Below are 21,579 nucleotides of genomic sequence, written 5' to 3'. Positions count from 1 at the left end.
TGCCTCTACGCGCTCCTTGCAGCGCCAATCACAGCCAAACGTGGTGCCCAAAATGTCTCAAGGGCTACCCGGGAAGCATTCCTCTGTCAAACCTCTTCCAGCAGGGCACTAACTCTGGAAATACTGCATAGTTTACTCCTCTTAAGTGCCACTCATCTAGAATTCAAAGGCTATTGAGGATGCTCCCAGCTGCTAATTCAAGCCCCTTGTATATTCCAAGCACAGCACTGCAACAGAGGAGTCCTCTTGGCCAGATGCTACCTGCCACCATCAAATCCTCACTTTCTTGGTCTTTTTTTTTTTTTTTTTTGTCTTTGTACTTAAGCCTGGCTCACCTTCCCTGCTCTTCCACTTTTACATGTCTCAGAGCAGACCATTACCTCTTCCCCTGCACCCAAAGCACGGCTGTTTTCACCAGTACTCCACAACTTCATGCCTGCAGTCTCTTAAGATGTCTGGACTCGATGATCTTGAAGGTGTTTTCCAACCTAGACAATTCCGTGATTTTATCCAGAGGTAACAGTGAGCTCCTGCCCCTTCTAGCTTGCCAGCACTTTCCTGAACATTCAGATGTTCAGAACCAGACACTGAAAAAGCAGAATGGCCCCCTGCAGAATGACACACACACCTTTTCCCACCTCAAAACCTCCGTCTGTCCTTGCAGACCCCACAGCACCGCAAGTCAAGCAGCTTCAGAACAAACCAATGCCACAGGTAAACATGGAACAAAACAGTGCCACCAAACCAGCTACTAGACCGCTTGTGTTACTGTACCAGGGATTCCAGAGGGGAAAAAAAAAATAAAAATAAAAGAATTTGTGGCTATACACTTCCGAACAAGTTTGCTCATGGGCTCCTACTTCTCAGTTGCCTCTGCACAGGAAGCACATGCTCCCAGAACATCCTGAATACAAGCACAAGTTGCTAACTGAAGACAAGCCCAAGGTACATTTCAGCAAGGCTTAATGTTGTAAAATACAATCTTCTGCTTCAGCCCCAGTTTTCCTCCTGGGGGAAAGACCATTTCAATCAAATCAGATGGTTTCCGCATAGATCTGCGAAACCACCTTCAGCAGGGGCTTTCCAGGAGCACACCATACCCAAATCACTTCGTTTCAGCAGTTAGAAATAGCTGCTCAGTGGAAGGAAAAAGCTGCACGTCCCCGGCCTTTACCTGCTCGCAGTGCTTTCACCTCAGTGCCTGATGACACCGTCTCACTTCTGCATTTCTTCTGTTCCAAATGACAAACTAGCGATAAGGAGCTGTGAAATTATCGACCTATTAGGAGAATGAGTCAGTGGCACACAAAAAACAAAGCCCACTTATAAGGCATGATGAGCTGAAGAGCGAGGCCGGATACTGAGCCACCACGCTCATCGCCAAGTCGCAGAAAAAAAGAAGGAATCTAGTAAAGAGAAGGATGACCACAGACATCCAGTCCTTGCAATAAAGCCTCTCCCTCCTCACCCTGAAGTTACCGTCCTGCATTCAGCAAGTTTCTGCTGCCCTTGCTGCTTCTGTATCTACAACAAGAAAACATGCAATTACAAGTGGAAAAAGCCCTGCCACAGCCAGGTCTCTTTGTACACGGCAAGCATCATCATAAAACAAAAACTGAAAATGCGTGCTATTATTTTCGGTGCAGCAGCACTTAAAGTTAGCCCAGCTCGCCTTTAAACACCTCCCATTACTCAGGTGAGCACAATGAGGGCCTTGAGCAACTCACACTCCTGGACCTTAAACAGGTAGCTCTGTAAGGGATAATCTAACAGGCGCTGCATTGTGCAGCTCAGGCACACTGCAGGCGCTACGAGACGCGCCAAAAACATGGTCCCGGGATTTGCCAGCTGCACCTCGTATGGGAAAGCCTGCAGGACACGGTACAGGCGTCGGGAGCTATGCAAAAGCATCGGCACCAGACACCCGAAGAGCAAGGATTTGTCTTTACACCATCCCTCAGCCAGGTACCAGGGCGCGTTGCGTCAGGCACGAGAAAAATAGAGCCTCTAATGCCACCCCGACTCTTAGGAGGAGGTTGTTCACACAAATTAGCCTTTGAAGTTAGGTTTTACAGAAAGCTTTAATAAAAGGCTTTATTAAAATGTCACTATAAAAGTTAAATCGTTTTAATAATGATTCTTTAGGAACATTACTCATATTTATTAAAACTAAAATACTTTTAAATCCTGCCTCTCCTTTCCAACACTTACTTACTTTCCCTTCTTCATCCAGGTTGGCTGAGTTTCATTTTTTAGCTCTCATGCACACACAAAAATAGAAAAAAAAGCCCAAAGTTTATCAAAACACATACTGTAGGACCAAAGAAAAATGTCTCTGAATTCGAAAAAAAAAAAAAGTTGGCTCCTCCCGTAAAAAAATAGCTCTTATAGACTAAAAATAAATAAAAATTCCATGCAAAGTGACAGGCACCATATAATAACAACTTTGGAAACCTGCATAAATGCCTATGTGTTTTACTGATTTTTAGGAGAAAAGATGCCTGTCCAAGTCACATAGACATGTTTTCTTATCAGTGAACACGGCTGAAGATGTCCTAAGACGTGTGACATCTACTCAAGACGTGCAGAACACCAGACCAGTGAAAGCGACTGGGAATAAAAGAGGCATCACCTTATGCTCAATGTGGCTATCGAATTAAGCACCAAACCAAAATACAGCTACCAGCATGCATGCTAGGACTGGGTGGAGGAAACATGTAATTAAGAAAAAGAACACTAATCTCAAGCAGCATTTGTGATTTTGTCTGAGTATGATTTTTAATCTGAACTTTTTAACTATAAAAAGAAAGTACTAGAGAATTTCAAAGAGGTCACGTGGAAGAGGTCTTCTTTATCGTTCCCCCCAAATACATTTTGTTAACTGGAAGAACCTCTTGGACTATGGTTCTGAAAGAAGTAGCATCACCCATGTACCCATAAAAATTTGCAGGAGCCTGATGGAACTGAGGCCCACTTACAGTATTTCTTTTAAACTGAGACATGCAGATAGGTATTCCAACCAGGAAAAAAAAGGTCCAAAGCAAAAAATAAATAAAATATAATCCCTTCCCTATGAAGTTTGATTCAGTCCTGAAATGGGAGGGATGCCTTCCCTCCCAGCCAGGTACAGCAGATGATGAAGCCACTGCAACCTGCTTACATTTAATACCTATTCCTAGAAACAGAACGACTTAAGGACCGAACATATTTGTTTATCATACGTTATTGCCCCAAACACCAGTAACGCTAATACACAAATACTTGATGAGCTGATACTCAAGAGTATCCCACCTTCCTGATGTTTGGAAGACAAAACACAACAGCGAAAAAGCCCCCAGAACAAACCAAAACAACTTTCCTAACAAAACCCCGAACTCCCAGCTCATTCAAACCTGGTCAGCTCTGATTTCCCAGCCGAGGGGGTTGCCTGTAGTCACCTTAACAAGAAAAAAACAACAAAACCCTGCTAGCTGCTAACCAGCACCCTGAGCAAACCCTGAGCCCAGCACCTGCACCCCAGGACCCCTGTTGGGGGTGCAGTAGACACCCTCCCACCCCCCCGAGCTGTGAAACTCCTTCTCGAAGCACAAACACCTTTCCAAACCTATCTAGCAAGCTCAACGAGCCCCAAAACACCCCGACCGCATCCTCCTTTCCCCCAGCTGCAGGGTGAGCCCCCCATTTTTCCCCCCCTCATGGTGGTGGTGGTGTGGGGGGGACACCCGGCCTCGCAGCCTGTATTTTTCATCTCTCGGCCTCAGGAAGCCTTTCGTGGGGCTCCCCTCACGCCAACAAACCCGGGCAGCCTTCGCCGTGCCATCCATCCCCCTTGTTTTTGCTGCACGGCGCGACAAAAATATCTTTGTGTCACCCTCCAGGCGAGGAGGAAAAAACAAGCTGCCTGCGCGGCGGGCTGCGAGGCCGCCCCCAGCCCCCTAGGGGGGTGTGTGTGAGGTTGAAGTGGGGGGGCCCGGCCGAGGGGGGAGTCCCAAAAACCCCTAAATCCACCCCAAATCTCTCCCCAGGCCTCACAGCGCGGCCCTCGCTTGGGGAATGGGGGAACGAAGGGGGGGGGGGGGGGGGGCGGCGGCCAGGCCCCGCATCGGCCCCAGACGCCCCCAGCACCCCGGGGGGGCCGCACACAATAAACAGCGGGGTCAAAGCAGCCCCAAATCACGGGGGGGGAGCCCCCAGCGCCCCTATTTGTGTGTGGGGGGGGGGACACCCTCGGCGGGGAGGCCGCGGGGTGCCGCAGCCGCTGGCTCCGGCTCCATTTTAGGGCTGCCTCGTCCCACCTTCCCTCTCCCTCCCCCTTCTTCTTCTTCTTCCTCCTCCTCCCTCCTCCTCCTCCTCCCCCCTCTCCCTCCCCCGGCCCCACTCACCGCCCCAAACACCCGCGGCCGCCGGCCCCCCGAAACCCACCTGTGGGGGTGGCGGGGAGCCGGGAGCGCCTGAGGAGCCGGGTGCCGAGGGGCGATGGGCGCGGGGCGAGGCGGATGGCGGCGGATTGCGCGGCGGCGGCGGGGCGATACGGGTTCTCGCTGCCGCTGCCTCCTCCTCCTCCTCCTCCTTCTTCTCCACCTCCTCCTCCTCCTCCTCCCTCGGCCCGGCCTGTCAATCCCGCCCGGGAGGGCACAGCGCCGCCTGCAGAGCCCCGCCGGCCAGGCGACTGAGGGGCGGCCCAAAATGGAGGAGGAGGAGGAGGAAGAAAGGGGCAGAGCTGAGCCCTGACGGCTTCCTCCAGCCCCAGCCTCGCTCTCCACCCGCTGTCCACACAGCCGGAGCAGGCTCCGGCTCAGCTCTGAGGGGAGCTTGTTTCCCCGAGGGGGGATTTTTACCACCTCAGAGTCAGCAGGGCTGGCTGCCTCGCCACACACCGAGCCCCTCACGGGGGTAATTAAGAGGGGTTGGGGACGGTGAAGTCACCCAACGCACCCCATCCCACACAGTCTGCCCACAAAGTGCCACACGCAAGCCCCAAATTCGCCCCCCACATCGCCCTACAGCAGTCCTGAGCTCAAACCACCCGCCCTAGGGGTACCTTCAAGGGGGTTACAAGAGACTTTCCCTGAAGTTTTTGCCTCCTTGTTGAGGACAACCCAGGCAGAGCAGCAGGGCAATAGCTGTTGTGGGGATTTTTGTCCAGCCAGAGCCTTTCCCTTTCCACAGACAGCAGTGAAGTCAGCCTGGTATGCCTCCCTGGTTCTGTGGGCAACCTGGAGGAACTGCCCCCTGGAAGGATTTCACTCCAGAAACAGTTAAATTTATTTCATTCATGATGATGGAAATGAATGCAGCAGAGCAACGTAAGCACTTCTATCCTGAAAACAAAACAAAACCTAACCTTACGCAGCCATAAAACACAAGTAGCCTCATGAGGCAAGCCTCAAGCCCCACAGGCTTGAACAGAGACGCAGGTCAACACAGCTTGAGCAGCATTCCTGGCAAGAAGTTTGCACTAAAAATGTTGTAGAAGTTGCCGTAAAGTGCGGTTCCTCACCCAGGGCATCTTGTATAGCTTGGGAGTTGTCTCCTCACATGCAAGGCCAAAATATCTTCCCCTTTATTTTTCCCTTTCCTGTCCTGTAACATGCTGGTGTTCAGCATTGTGACAGCTTACATTTTGCAGTGAAAGGCCAGGCTGTAGGTATAGATGCATTTGTTGTTTTTGTTTGTTTGTTTTTAGAAATTGTCCAGCGTTTTTTGAAAATGACAAGCAGGCCATTTTTAGGGTGGTTTTGATTAGAGAAAAGTCACTAAAATCCTTAAAATCTGGGCTTACTTAACATTTTCAAGATCTTTGCATAGATTACATGATACATTCCCCTGCTTTGCCTCAAGTTTCTAAATTCTGCCTGTTTTGAACCATCTTGGCAGGGGCCACCACAGTGACAAAAAAGCCTCCGAAAATCATGAAGGAATACTAGATCACTCCCATACATGTAAATACACATTATACACGCATGCATATAACAAGCACCTGGGCAATCTTATTTAAAGAACTGGCCTCTTGCAAATGCCCTCTTCAGCTTATTCATGGGTCACCAGTCCTGTGCTGTCACGCTGTGTGTCCTTCCCTATGAAGGGAAGGTGCCTTTAGAGGGCTTTTGCAGCACACAGCCCTGGTGCTGCAGGGGAATGGCCCCCACCTCTCCCCAGGCTTACGGGAGCAGGGTGAGGGCTGGCACCTGGCTTAGTGCTCAGCAGAGATGTGTCTGATCTCAGTCATCAGGAGTAGTACAGAGGGAGGAAATGCAGGAACAGCTTTCTGGACCATATGGGATGTTCCTACAGTTGATCTGCACGGCTATTGAAGTTGCCAGGCACTGAGCTACCAAGAGACGCACAAGCACTGCTAAAAACCATCATCTGGTTGTCAGATCCCTTCCTTCTCTGGATAACAAAGTATCACACTGCTTCTGCCCATCTCATCTTCCACGCAGCACTTTCTTCCTCTCTGGAGACAGCAGGCCAATGCCCTCTGCTTCTGCTCTTACAAGCACTTGCATGGAGAAGCCAACCCTCCTTGATACTACCAAACTCCCACTCATCCCAAATCTCTGGGGAACCAGGATATTAGTCTGGCCTGTTTGATTTTCTTTCTCTATCAGTCTTCTTGTCTGGCCAGACAAGTGCACACATGCACGCACACACACAAATAAGAATAGCTCTTCTAACTTGCTACCTGCCCGTCCAGACCTCACTGTCCTCCATCAGCAAAGCTACAGGTCAGCCAAATTTCCAGAGAGGGCCTCTGATTTGGGCTGCTGCTTTTCACATTCAGGTGCCCTACCCTGCAGCACCATGCTGTTTCACAGCCCTTGTCAGCAAATGAGGAGGAAGAAGAGGAGTAAACCATCTTCTGCTATTTGTTGTTGATGCACAATAACAGCAAACACCCAAAGGCATTAATGCTGCCCTTCAGGAGTCGGGCACTGTGGGATCCCCTTGCTTTCAATGATTCACGCAGCCACCTACAACCCAAACCATCGGCAGGTGACTCACACAGGCTTGTCCAGGTCAGCGCTATGCACACCTGCTGCTGTAATAAGCACTTCTCTGAAGGTCCCATGTGCATCTCCAAGGCAACAATCCAAGGCCAAGGGAATAGATGTGCCAATTAAAGAAAAAACTAATGCAACCTGTTGTGGAGATCAAAGGACAAAGTAAACAAATGAAAGACAATTCTATATTCATTATCAGGTGTGTACGCTGCAGCTCCCACAAACTGACAGCTTCTTTACCTGTGCCTCACAGTGCACTTAGGCCACCTCCACGAAGCTTTGTAAAGTCTCATGGCTCAGGACCGTACTGGGGCTGAGCTCTTCTTTGTTCAGAGATGGTCACCATCTGAAAAGTGAAAAGACGTTCCTATCACCGAAGCAAAAAGCATGGCTCCTCTGCAACCTGGTCCATGAGGATGACACCAGACCTTGGCATAAAGTGATGAATTCCTGTGACACTCTGAAAATCCTGCAGCAGCACCTTTCACCTGCCTGTGTATAAATGAGAATGGGTTTAACATGAGACCTGGTGTGATTAGACCCACAACAGACTACAGTGAGCAGGGTGGGGATAGTGAGAGGAGATTTGGACAGACTGATGAATGGGTTTCACCTGGATGAAGTTTAATGCACAGCTCTATGTAGGATCCATTCTGGAAGGACTGCTCTCCCACTCTGATTTTTGACCTCTGCCAGACTGCTGAGCCAATTTTCCCCTGGACGTGAGAGTCAGAACCTCCTGCTTCCTCTTCCCAGGATTAATTACAAGTGAACGCAGGAACCCTGCTGTGTGCTTCATCCTTCCACTAATTAAGAATCCTGTCAAATAGAAAATAACCACTGCAGAGGGCTTACAGCCCTAGTATAGAATTTGTATCTACAGAAATGTATTGTGCTCTAAGGCTTCCTAGAAATAATTGAATTACTATTATATTCTGCAGCTTCCTCAAACATTTGCTCTACATCTATAAATCCTCAGCCATGGCCTGCATCTTTCAGGATTGTTTACAGCAGAGCAAACTGAAGGCTAAATGCTCTTACGCTATTTTGCTATCACTTTGCTCAGCTGTAAACGGCAGCCTGCAGCATAAGACAGCCCCTTACTGTCCTTATGGTCATTCACAAAATGCCACAATCCATTTGCAAAAAAGCAAAGTGATCCCGCTCCATACTCCATCCAGAGGCCGTTCAGCATACACAAGGCATGCATTTACCTTATGGGGTCAGATCATGGTCCTTCTGTTTTTTCCATCCATCTCAGACAGCAGCCAACATCAGCTGCTGCAGAAGAAACATTGTGGACAGTTGTGGAGTAACCTGTCCACGGCAGAATGTGCTTTCTAATCCCACAAGGGAGGAGCTGGTTTATGCCCTGAAGTGTGAAAATCTATTGTGTCTAAATCAAGAAGTGCCTCGTGCTTGCACTGACTTCATTATCTTGTCTGAGGCAGCTACAGGGAAAGCCAGGCCCACGACTAAGTGGATGGGGCCTTAGGACCCAAACCCAGTCAGGAAGAAGATGAATAGAGCCGAGCTGTCAAATATGTGAGGTGGGAAAGAAGACATGAGCAGCTCTGGCAGGTCTCTGGAATCCCATTTATGATGCTGTGTTATCCAAATATAAGGACGTGCTTTGGAAGATAGATCTCACACAGAACAAAGGGACCCTAGGCCTCACATATAAAAGGCTTCCTTTTTCCCCTCTTAGTTTAGACTTAATATCAGTAGAGATGGTTCCATACAATTGTTTTTAAGAAAAAAGAGGTTCTGATGAGAGGAAGCTGAAGCCTCTCAACTCTCCAAGCTCAGATACAGTATGAAATGTGGGGAACGTGAAAAGAGCATGAAAACTGAGGAGTCTTGGCTTTTCCTCCAAACTGGGTTAAATCTGATCAGGGAAAGCAAAGACTGCAACACTGTGCTCATTTACACTAAGCTGTGGCATGGTCCCCTCTGTGCCTAATTAAGTGCCTAGGGTCTTGCCATGCAGTTACAGCAGCCCTGCTCTCAGACCTGGTTGGTAGAGTTTCTTGGTAGTGTTTCTTCATTTTTTTTTCCCTCCTACAACATTCGTTGAATACCTGACTGGTTCCCAGGGTACTGAATTCATCTCAGGCCCTGAGATTGTTGAACCATTATATGCACAAAGATTTATTTTACAGATGGGTGTGGGGGAAAAAAAAAAAAACATGCCCTGTGGAGGGGAAAATATAAAAGAGAAAAGTAAACCACAGACTTTAATCAAGGTCTTCAATATTCTACCTGAGTTGCTTCAACCATTGGGAAAATGTGTTCTTGCTGGTGTTTCCGGAAATAAAAAGAAAAACACTACATGTCAAGTTTTCATTGTGTATCAAAGGAGGGATGTCAGAACTTTACTGTTTTCACTGAAAAGAACCTTTCTTTCCCAGCTTGCTCTATCTCATCAATAACTGCAATAGAGAAATCCTCTGGTCAAACACAACTTGTCTTTTCCAGACCCAAAGAAAAACAATCCTCACAGCTACCCAAAGTCCTCCTTCCCTCAGAGTGTCATCTGGTTCTGGCATCCCTGGCTGCACGCTCTCCCTCCTTTGCCTGGCCAGCTGTGTGTGGAAGGGCAGCAGTCTGGGTGCCTGGGTGGGTTGCACTCACTTCCCATCTCCTGTGCATTACACAGCCAGGTTGGCCACTTCTTTCCTGCTCTCACAAAGGCAGGCGGCCACCTTCTTGGGGTGCCAGCACCCAGATCCCCTCCCTAGAGGCATCCAGAGTAGGTCTGGCCACCCCCAAGTCTAGGGGTCCCTTCTGTCTGCCCCCAGCTCTCCACCAAATCTCACCACCAAGGCAGGACGGACCCACTGACTCCAGTTCCTTCCTACTGCAGGAAGGACTGGGGGCCCGAACTGGTCTGATTTGTTTTTTTTTTTTTTTTTTTTCTCCCCTAACTTTCACAGGTGAGCAGCTCTTGCTCCTGTAGCTGCTGAAGAAGTTCCTCTTCTTTATTCCTTTGTGGCCTATGGGAACCGCAGGCTCTGCATGAGAGCAAGATGCCATCGAAGCATTTCCGTTTGCCAGACTATTGTTTGTCCTTTTAAAGTCTGCAGACCTATGCTGTTCTTAGTGAGTGAATGCTGGCTGCCTGAAGGATGAAATAAAATGACTATTTAAGGCTCTAAAAAAGGAAATCATTTAAAACAGGGCTGATTAAAAGGAAGAAACTATTCTTCCAATGAGAAGTGGATTGCTTTCAGCTGGCTTTAGTGCTGAGCTTTGTCTGCAATGAGGATCAAATACCAGTTGCCTGATACTGCAAGTATTTTGGAGGCACTTCATCAGCCATCACTTCAGTTTTTCCCTGGGTGTAACTGCAAAACAAGGCTACAGCTTCTGCTCATCCTGGCTTCGTGATTTTTCATTTGGCTGCACTGTTCAGAAGCTAACAAGGCTGTTCTTAGTCCAGATTTAAAACCCCAGTCTCCTTTTTACTACAGCCACCGGGAAGCCTTCCCACAGCCTTGATTGCATAAATAGGAAGAGGTTCCAGGAACATAAATCAAGAAAATTCAAGAAGCCCCATGCACCTTCCTCACAACAAAACTGTTTATATATTCTTGAAAAGACTCCAAAGACTGTTGGTGACATGCTGGCATTTCAGCACACTCAGAGAAGAGAAGAAACCAGGGAGATTTAACTGCAAATACTAAAGAAGTTTCATCAGGCAAGGACCTTTTTGTTCAATGCAGCACTTGCCACCAGAGCATGCTGAAAACCAGTTAGGAGTGTCTGCTTTTGAACTTAGCACCTTTGGTTAGCCTCTGTCAAACTCTCTTTTTTCAAAGAGTTTGGAGGAGGAAATCAAGAGAAATATGGGAATTCAGTTATTTGACATAGTATCCTAGAAAGCACATCTCAAAGCACAAGAAATATTTCCGAGAAAGGCAACACATGACTGCCTTAGCTCAACCTGTCTGACTTTTACAGCCATTCATAAGCAGGTCGCTGCATTAGGCAATTTTATCAGCTTTATTTGGCTCTGACTTGGAGATCAGCAATCGTCCCAAACAATGCTTGAGCCAAACCTCTGGAGAACTGATGGGGATGTTTTAGCAACAAAAGCCACTGTCTCTTGAAAATGCTATTTCACTTTGGTCTGTCCACTCATAAAAACCACAGTCTACTTTGGGGACAAACTCAGCCAAATATTTCAGGCTGGAGTTGGCCACAAGGCCTGCGCTGACAAAGAGGTGCAGACCTCCCAGAAAATGAACACACAGACAGGCAAACCCATAGTCACCCCAAATTTATTAAGGGTATTTTGAGGCACCTTAAAGTAATTGATTTTTGCAGTGCCTGATATTCAGTCGAGATTTAAACCAACATGGTTTTGCTGCCTGCCTCGAAGCCCTCACAATGACCGCAGATGTGGCAGGAATGCAGGCTCGGGGACGTGTTTGGGTTCACGGTTCCAGCCTTCAATCCCAACCATCTGATTCCCCCGCTCCATGTGCTGTGAGACAGCTGTTGTTTCGCAGTTCAAAAATATCTCGCTTCGCCACGCCGAAGGGAATGATCAGCTGCCTCTGAACGTGATGAAGCTGATGAGAACGAGTGATTTGGGGAGAACTGCAACCCCTGCTGCAAGCGAGCAGACTCTCGCTGTCCCTGACAAGCCTGCCTCTGATCTGCAACGGGATGATCACAGCCTGGCCAACATGTGAATCCTGCACACATGCGGACAGAGCTGACAACTTGTGGTTAGCAGGGGCTGTGGGATTCGCTTCCAGAGCCCCCCGGTAAAGGTCACCGTCTGGAGCCTCTCCAGAGCTGCAGCATCCCCCATTTTTCACAGAGGATTTATAAAATAACGCTTTAGTGAGCCCTTTTTCTCCTGACTACTTTTGTCCCTTCTGCCTTATCAGGTCTCACCAAGTCCCTTATGAGCTCAGTCTCTTTAATTATTACCGCGCTTCCTAAATATTCCAGCGGGAGCCGAGTACCTGCTTAGAAAGACGTACTCCCGACCCGAGAAGCTTCAGCCCCAAAAAGCCGGGACCTCCCTGTGCCCTGATGGGGAGTCTTTTGGGATCAGCTCGACAGCACGGGCCGGGATTTCTCCCCCCAGGACCCCCCCGGCAGCCCAGCGCCATCCTGCCTCGTCCCCGCTAGAGGGAGCGACAAACCCAGCCTGGGAGCCGCCGCCGGCCGCAATCCGGCCCCGGCATCTCCCCGGGGAGCACCGGGCTGGGGTGGGATGGGTATGGGGTGGGATGTAGGGGACAGCTCGATGCCCCCCCGGGGGTCCCGCACCTACCGACTGTCTCCGGAGAGGAGCTCAAGGCGATGAGCGGTGGTCCTGCTGCGAGAGACTGAAATCCTTCACCCGCTGCTGGGTTGGGATGTGGGTTGGGTGTACAGGGAGAGAGGGGGAAATAGAGGGGAGAAAGGTGGAGGGGATGGGAAAGGATGGAAACAGTCCTGGGAGGGAAATGAGGGAGGTGGAGGTGGTGGAAGAGCAGCAGGGAGGGAAGGGAAGGGGTCGAACTGCTGAATTAAATCTGTGTTGCAGAGCAGTCCCTTGCGTTTGGCCATCTGGTCCTGCCAAGGGGCACAGAAGGATGGAAATGGCCACAATGGTGATGGAGAGCCCAAACACCCTTGCTCAGGACACAAAGTGGAGCCGAGGTGCTGATTCAGCCAGGGAAACAAGGGGAAATTCATGCTGCCTCCTTCCCTAGCTCTGGTCCCCATCAAGGGCAGGGGCAAGTCTGCCTGCTGGGCTCACAGGAGACCAAAGGAGGAGGACCAGGGATGGAGGAGAGGAACAAAGCCAGGAGGAAAATAAGCCATGGATGGAGCCATTCCTCCCAGCAGGGCTCAGGGAGCTCCTCCAGGGCCCAGCAAGCAGCCCAGCTCTGCCACGAGCCACTGGGCTGGGAAGGACACAGACTCTGCAGGGGGAGGTTGGAAGGGTTGGGGATGCTGTTCCAAGTGCCAGGGGATTTATAGGGGCAAGAGCAACCCCTCAGCCTCTCCGTCAGGGCTTTGCAGAGCAGGTTCCCAGCAGCTGTAGCACATGGGGCCTGTGAGTAGAGAAGGGGGAACCAGAGCAGGAGGGAAGGAAGCGAGCAGGGGAAGGAACCAGGGCTCCAGCTGCACCCGAGGCTGCCCCAGGCCTGAAGGTGGCTCCCACTTGCCAATTTAAAACCTGCCCAGGGAGTGCTAATGAACCTGGCTAATGAGCACCAGCTGCGGTAAACAACACCTGGCTCACCCTCACCCCAAATCACCCCGCAGCACTGCTGAGGCCCCTGGGGCCAGTTTGTACGGTGTATGGGGGATGTGGGGGCACTGCTGCCCACCGGGGCACGAGGAGGCTCGAGCATCTCTGCTCCGTGCACCCCAGGGCTGGCAGTGGCCCCGTGTTTGGGGACCCCCTGGTGCACGGGGAGCCAGAAAGGTCCTGGTGTGCTCCAGGTGGAACAGCCCAAACCCACACTGTGTCATCACCACGGTTTTGCTGAATGTGCCGTTCCTTCCCCTACAGCTCACACCTACCTGGAGGGTCCCCTGCAGCTCCTCTCCTTTGCCCTCGCAGCCCTGGCAAGAAGCATGGGCAAAAAAAAAGAAGGCTGCGACCAAAGAACAGACCCCAGCCCCTCCGTATGGGCACAGGGACTGGGCACCACTGGGGTCTGCAGCAGTGGGGCCACCCCACATCTCCCAGTCCAGGGAGGGGGCAGGCAGGTGGCAGTCCTGATGCTGTGGTCCAGAAAACCCAGCTCACCTCCTCTGCAACTGAGCCTGGGCTGATTTTAGGTACAAGGGAACAGGGGACCCGGGACAAGGGTGCGACGAGGCTAATTTCAGCAGCACCAGGAGCCTCTCCTGTGCTGCCAGGAGGCACGGGGTCCTCGGGGGCTGGCTGGGAGCCTCGCACCACCTCTGCCTTGCCCTGTGGGTGGGGATGGGACGTGGGGGCCAGCGGGAAGGAGCCCCTGACCTTGCCCGGGGTGCGCGTCTCGCCTGGCTGCGGAGGAGACAGGTGATGCCAGGGCTGGCAGGCGCTGCGGCAGGAGCACAGCCAGGGGGTTATTAATAACCTGCTGAGTCAGGGGGGGCTCTTGGGTTTCAGGATCACAAGACACAGACGCCAAGCGGCTCAGATGGATCCCCCCTCCCCTCCCCATTCCTGATTTTTTTTTTTTTTTTTACATTGACGGGGACAACTGTGAAGCTGGGTGGGGGCTGCAGTCGGAGCTGGGTGCCCTCGAGCATCACACTGCCTGCAGGGCTGCCCAGCCCTGTCCTGACGGTCCAAGTCGCCGCAAGAGAGGGACATTCAGCTGCTGGGACATTCAGCTGCTGGGACACGGTCGGTCACTGGCTCCTTGCTGAGCCCCAGGAGCTACGCCAGGATATAGCAGCTCTAGGAGCCCAGTTCCCCGTCAGCATAATCAGATCGCATCGTCGGGAAATAAATGAGCACGTGGGCTTCACTGGCAGTCCTGCCTCCCTGCAGGATCATTGCTGCAGCCCCAAATCAGGCTGTGCCAGGGGCTGGTATCCTGGTGCCACCCAAAGGGATGGAGCCAAGGACCTTGTGAGATGCCAGGAGAATTCGGAGGATCTTGCAGACGTGCACTTCGCAGTGCCTAATTGCGGGAGTTTTCCAAGGGATAAAAAGCTGCAGGTTATGGGGCAGCTCTCGCTGCTCAGATGTCCCATAAAGCATCTTGTCCCATCCTGGCTGCCACAGGGTCACCTGCACTTCTGTTGAAGCAACATAGACAGGCTGAGGTCTGCTCAGGGATGGCGATTCCTTATGTGTGGCTATGGAAAAGTAGTCAGTGAGGTGGAACAGATTAACTTTGGGTGCAGCAGCCATGGTAGCAGCGTGCACCTCACACACCGAGGGACCCCATTGCTCCCTCTCTGTGCCCTGGGAAGCAGAAATTCACACCCAGAGCTCTCTAGGGCCACACATCCCACAGGGAGGGCTCACTCCCCTCTGCTTGTGGCTGGTCCCATTCCCCATTTCCCCATCCACCCCCCCTGGGTGCAGCGGGGACGCAGCTGCATTTCGGGAGAGGAGCACTCCTGCTCCTGCCAGCGGCGTGCTCCCATCCAGGCTGGCACCCGGCACCGCCGTCTATTTTTTCCCCTGGGACAGGACAAAAATAAGCCTGTCGCACCCCTCTGCAGCAGCTGCTAGGGACATCACGCAGGCCACGCTGCTTTTCCCTGGCCCCTCTGCTGTCACAGCGCTCACACCCCGGCGCCTGCAATTGCTCTCGCTGTTGCTGCCACTTGCAGTGGCTGAAATAAGTGAAGTGCTGACGCTCCGCCGGCCTGCAGCGTCCCCGGAGAGGTCTCGTTTCGTGGTATCAGGCTGGCTGAGCAGCCAAGCCCCGTTCATTTCAATTAGCCCGATCGCTCTCAAATCCTATTTACCTTTATGGATGTGTTAGCATCTCGCTGCTGCCTGCACTGAGCCCAGATGAAAGGGCGAGCAGGAATACGTGCGGGGCTGTGCAGATACCACGTGTGAGCCCTCGCTGCGAGGCCAGGCCGAGTACTGAGCACAGACACTGATAAAACCCTATCAGAGGGACACAGCGAACCTCACGTAGCCTGGAGCAGCCTGCAGCATTAACCACGGCCTGGCGAGGAGCTCAGGCTTTGGGCTTTAAGCATTTCACACTGTAGGAGATGCATCCGTGGAGAGATACAAGACAAAAAAGGCCTGGGATCCTGTAGCCCCGTGGGTCTCCTTTCTGACAAGGTGCTCCCTCCCAGCAGGACCTGTCCTTAGGTTCACGTACCTCATTAGGCTCTTAACAATCGTTTACCATCGCGACACATTCCAGCACTTAAATAAGCTCCTTGAGAGGCAGAGATAAGGTATCAGCCTTCCTGTTCATCTTGCCAGTCTGTCTGCAGCAGATAAACACGTTGGGCAGCAGGAAAAAGGTTATCTAGAAAGGAAGCCGAGCAACGGCTGCTGTTATTGCAGGAGGCTTTGAGAAAAGGAACGCCACCAGGAACCCCGCAAAGCCTACAAGTCCTTCCCGGCGGGACTTGACTGATGATGGCTGGAGCCCAGCTCAGCCTTCCTCCCGGGGCAGGGGCATCCTCCTGCCTGGCCGAGGGTTCCCGAGGAGATTGTGCTCTTCCAGGGGGAGGCGATGAGTGAGGCAGGTGCCCCCGAGCCTGCTGCTTGCCTGCAGAGCAGGGGGATGCTGTAGGGTCCCTCCGTGCCCTGGGCACACCTCTCCCATCTCAGCGAGCAGGGAGAGCGGGAAGGAGTTTGAGACAATCCCCGGACTTCCTTAACCTAAATATCGCCTTGCGTTTTGGGGATGGGACAGAAGAACCGACCTGTGCTGGGGGGTTCATTTACAGCCTGGTAGGAAACTTGCTTTTCATTTGGATGGCAACGTTTTGCTTTATTGTCTGGTCTTGGGTTTGTTTGCTCATTTGCAGGTGCAGGAAAAAATGTGTAGAATTTATAAAAACAAAACCAAAAAGCTGCCATTTCCAGTCAAATTTGCAGAGCCCCTTCTTGTGATCACCCAGGGACAAAAGACCCCATAAAGCAGCTACGTGGCTCAGGAAATGTCCCGGGCTGGGGGCTGCGGGGCAATGACGGGAGCAAATCCTGCCAGGAAGCACCGTGGGTCTGCTCGGCCTCTTTGCCCCTCCGGATCCATCATCTCCCTCCTGCCTCCCTCCAGACATCCTCCCCACATCCCTCCATGTGCTCCTCTACCTCACTGATTCCCAGGAAGCTGCGTTTTATATAACCCCTGGCTCACACTGGACACCGAGGCTGTGCGTTACCACGCCGTTAATACACCGCCGTAGGTTTGGGATTTAAAGCAAATAACCCCCTCGCAGTGGGGGGGAAGCAAACCACGACCACCCTGGGCTGGCAGCTCCGAGGTGCAAATCCCAGTGGGGACAGGGCATCTGCACCATGATGCCAGGGGTGGATTCGTTGTCATCGTGCATGTGAGCACTGCGTGGCACTTTGGTCTCTGGGCAAGTGTTTCGCCAGCATCCATCATCCCGTTGCTCTTACTTTAATTAATCTCTGCAGGTCTGGCTTTCCTGCGCTGATGGTCTTGCACAAGCCTGCTGGTCCTCAGGGAAGGAAAAAAGTCAGACAGGATCCCATAAGCTAGGGGGTGTCAGGGGAAGGGGACTCGGCAAGGACAGGGCTCGTTCTGGGGAGAGGAAGCCAGCTCCGCCTGGTAGGAATTTGGTTAGAAATACTTAAATTGGGTGAGATTCCAGGGCAATGCCCAGGTCTCCAGATCCATCCTCATCCTCTGAGAGGCTCGGAGTGACCACACCACAAAGGGAAGAGCATCAATGTTCCCAAGAGCCCCGAGCTGTGGTGTGGGGCCAGCAGGGTTTGCCACAGGGCTGCCTGGTGCTGCGGTACGACCCCGCTCACCAGACCCACTGAGCCAATTTGCTCCAAGGCTTTAATTACCCATTCATCACGGCCAAGCCTTGAATGAGATTCCTCCTAGCTGGAGAGGCTTACCCTGCTCGGGAAGCAGGGGTTTGCCAGGGAAAACCCTCCTCGGGGGGCTGGGGAAGTGCTGCCCCCCGATCCCTCAGCACCTCCCCACGGCAGCCGGGGCTGCTCGGGCTGCACGAGGTTAACGGTTTTATGCAACCCCTGCGATTAACTTCTCCTAAATCTGCAATTCTTCCCCGCCTTCTATTTTTATAAAAAGAAAAGGGGAAAGGGGGGGGAGGGTGGTATTTACGAGGGATTTCGCTCACATAATGAAATAAATGTGATCAGCTGAGGGACCCGTAATCCGCTTTGACTCTTGCATCCCAGGGAATGGCCACGGAGATCTTCGCTGCTCCGAGTCTCAGCGAGGTGGGGAGCAAAGAGTCCCCCCTGTGCCTGCCCAGCCTTAGCTGGGTTTGGAAGTGTTAAGCGGGCAGGGAGGTGTCAGCCAGGGTCCCTGGGATGGATGCTGGAGGAGAACACCTCGGTCATCTGCACCCCTCTGCAGCCCGGAGCTGGCCCCGTCGCTGTTTGGGGCTCTCTGGCTCTGTGGCACACACCTGTGCAAAAGGGAGGCACCATCCTGTTTCTTTAGGCTTTGCCTGATATATTAAATTTTTAGCCTGGAAATGGCATGGTCAGTTATCGCTTCAATACTGAAACTGAGCTGAAAATCACGCAGATGATCTTCCTGACCGGGGAGAAGTGTCTGAAGCCCGGAGTGGGTTAAACCCATGGGTCCCTTATCCCCATCAGAAGCACCCCAGAGTGAGGAAGAGGGACCACAGAGAGGATCCCAGCAGCCCTGGGCAGGGAGGGCAGCGCAGCCCTGATGCGGTGAGGATTTGTCCCACCACGTTTGGCATTACCAAGGCCACCAAAGCCCAAATCAGCGAGGTTCAAATAAAACACCGGCTTAGGCTGGGGAGGGGGAGCTCAACACCCCAGCCGTGATTCCCACATATGCCCACGGACATAATCCAGCTTTGCTACTTTCCCTGGCACCCTCTGTAGGTTTTTGTTTGTTGTTTTTGTTGTTGTTTTTAATAAATTACAATCCCTTTTTGCTGCCGAGCACAATCAGCGTTGGGGCGCGGGGAGGAGCAGCCCTGGCTGCACGCAGCAGAATCAGAAATGAAATCACCGCCACCGCTGCCTGCATCTCTCCTGCCTGCACGGACGCATGCGGCACGGATGGCAGCAGCCCCCCGAGCCCATGCACTGAGCTTTCCTCCTCTGGGGCTTCTTCCTAACTCACCTGTTAGCTGAACCGAAAGTCAGAAGGTGCTCGGAGCCGCCTGGCTGCGGTCCCCCAGGAAGGAGGCTCCTCCCCGAGCCTCGCGTGGATGAATTTGGGGGTCTGGGGGTGCAGGGAGAGCACCCACTACCCTAGGCAGTCCTGAAGGAGCTCAGCCCATTTGGATTTTTGCCTCCCAGCACCCTGCTCCAGCTCCCCCAGGGCAGCCGGGGCTCAACCTCTGCGTGAGCATCAGCACGGGCTGCAGGGGAGTGGAGGATGAGGCCCCAAATTATTGTCCCCAGCTGCTGACTTCTGTGTAACAAACCTGCAAGACCCACGGTGTTTCTGACAGCCCCTGCTAAATCTGAAGCGAGCAGAGAGCGCAGCCAGACGATGCCCCAGCACTTTGGCCCATGGGCAGGAGCCCACGGCTGATGGTGCTGATCCCCATCCGCGTCCCATCCCATCCCATCCCTATCCACCTCTGGGGAGGGAGAAGCCCCCTGGGGCTGGATCCCAGCTGTAGGGACAGCCACGCTCTCCTCGCTGCACACAGGACCCAGAAGGCAGGCAGCATCTGCACGGATCGAAAGCCCAAAGCCCGGGGACATTTTCCTTCCCCTGCTGCTGCGCCCTCCTTGCCGCTGAGCCAAAACACTCAGCATCCATCCCTGTGGGTGCAGGGGGGGTGCTGAATCCCTTCCAGCTCCCCGCACAGCCTGCAGCAGGACGGCTGGCTGTGTTACCCAGCCTGGAAGCTGAGGACAGCCCCCTCCAGATTGCACCTTACCAGCAGAGGAGCCAGGTCACCCTGACACCGCTCCCCCCACGTCCCCCAGCCCACACGGCTGCATCCCCAGGACCAGGAGCCTCCTGCCTGCCCCGGGAGGTAACGGGTAACCCAGCACATGCGGGGACACGTAAGGACACGGGAGGGCTCCCCCATCCCTGGCTGTTGCCATAGAGACAGAAGCTGGATTTGGCTGCAGCGATGCTGGCACCCTCGGCACAGCAGGGAGAAGCGCTCCAGGCAGGCTCCGCATCAGGCACGCCGTGGGTGCTGTGCCACTCGCCTCGGGGGCTCTGCCACAACCTCCCCGCAGCGAGCATGCCAGCACCGGGGCCGCAGCTCTCCCAGCATCCACGCACCAGGGGCTGGGGGCTCCAGGGATGGTGGTGCTGAGGGGCTCCGGGGGTGCTGGTGCTGGGGGAGGCTGCCAGGAGCACCCCACATGGGAGCCAGCCCCGTCCTGCGAGCCCCAGCGCAGCCCGATGGCCACAGCAGCCTGGTGGAAGGAGAGCAGCGGCAGAGGAACCACAGCAAGGAGCTGCCCTGGGCTAATTCTGCGGGTTTTCCACCCAAACGAGTGCTGTGCCCTCACCATCTGGTATCTGCCTCACATATCTCAGCCGATGTCACCGCCACGGCCAGGTGGAGCTCCTCCAGAGCCATCACACACGTACCAGGAGAAGACAACACAGGTGCGAGGAGACCCAGCAACACGGCTGTAGAGGAATCTAAAAAGGTTGAGTAAAACCTAGAGGTTGGGGTAAAATACCTCCAAAGGGAGAGCTTCCCACAGAGCAATCAAGGCAAAGGCTTCCCCTGCTCCTTCGGGTACCCACCGCCTCCAGCTACGTTCGTGCTGTCAGAGCTGCAGTAACACAGCCCTGTCCTTCCTGGGGTGAGGAGAAATTCTGCCAGGCGTAATAATGCCTGGAAGAAAGAGCAAGAACCACGGATCACTTCTCCACGTGAGTCTCCGCAGGAGGAGGAGAAGGTTGGTGAATGCAAACCCTGCAAATCTCTGCTCCCCGCCGAAGCATCGCCCCCATCTCAACAAGCACGGGTGGGAGCCAGCACCAAGTCCCCCCCTGCTGTGAGGCCAGCTGCTGCAGCAACCCGACAGCCCTGGGGGAACGGTGGCACTGAGAGCTCCCTGTCCCCAAGGACACCACGGCACAGCCTCCCCAGGGACCCTCGCAGCAGGGGGGCTCCGTGGGACGCTCGCCGAAAGGACGCGGTGGCCTCCGCCATGCCCACGCTCCCGCTCGGCACAGAAAGTCACCGGCTCCCAGGGCTCCCAGCTGGAGACGCCTGCCAGGGATGGATTTTCTGTTTGTCTCCTTTTCGTGTTAATTATCAAAGAGCAGCAAATGTTAGCAGCCTGCTACCGGCATTATCTGCACGTCGCCTCCTTCTCGCCGGCCTCCCCTGCAAGAAGAGGGCTCCCCAGCCCTGGGGATGGGTGGGAGCATGGGACCCATCTCGTTGCTGCCTGGCATTGCAAGCCAGGTGCGTTTTGGGATGGACAGGAGGACAGGCACATCTGCTGAAGCATCCAGCCAGGGAAGGTGCAGGGTCTGGTAGTGTCTCCTGCCACCTAGCAAACACCAAACTCTCCTCTAAAGAGAGGAAAACCACAGAGAACGGGATGGTTCTGTGCACAACATGGATTTTCTGAACCAGTCATGAGAGGTGAGCCATTTTGGCCACAACACGCTGAGCGTGGCCGTTACCTGGGCACAGGACAGCTGGGGAGAAACAACAACAAGGGGGAAACAACAGCAACAAGGGAAAGCAACAGCACCGTGTCTGTGTCACACATTCAGCAACATCAGACCACTTCATAGCCATCAATTAGCTCGGCCTTGTAATCAAGGAAGGTCGGGACCGCTCTCCTCTTTTCAAACAGGGTGAGACACAAAAACCTTCAGTGTTTTCAAAGCATTCAGGCCCGTACAAGACTTACCTCGGACATTCCCATCCACAGCATCACTTGGCATAAACAAAACCATAGCCACGAAGAGGCAGAAAAAAA

General features: G+C 53.1%; 1 protein-coding gene across 5 annotated transcripts in view; it reads right to left on the bottom strand.

Annotated features, from left to right (window-relative positions):
- PRRC2B (proline rich coiled-coil 2B) overlaps positions 1 to 4,509 on the bottom strand; it is a 44,713-nt gene extending 40,204 nt beyond the window's left edge. For all 5 annotated transcript variants that reach the window (XM_032200094.1, XM_032200097.1, XM_032200096.1 and 2 more), the window contains exon 1: positions 4,423 to 4,509. The gene's annotated coding sequence lies outside the window, so the exon portion shown is untranslated. The remainder of the gene's footprint in view (positions 1 to 4,422) is intronic.
- Positions 4,510 to 21,579: the final 17,070 nt, after the last annotated feature.

This window comes from Aythya fuligula, chromosome 19, assembly GCF_009819795.1.
Source record: "Aythya fuligula isolate bAytFul2 chromosome 19, bAytFul2.pri, whole genome shotgun sequence".
NCBI classification, from domain to species: Eukaryota; Metazoa; Chordata; class Aves; order Anseriformes; family Anatidae; genus Aythya; species Aythya fuligula.
This window is presented reverse-complemented; position numbering and strand designations above follow the sequence as displayed.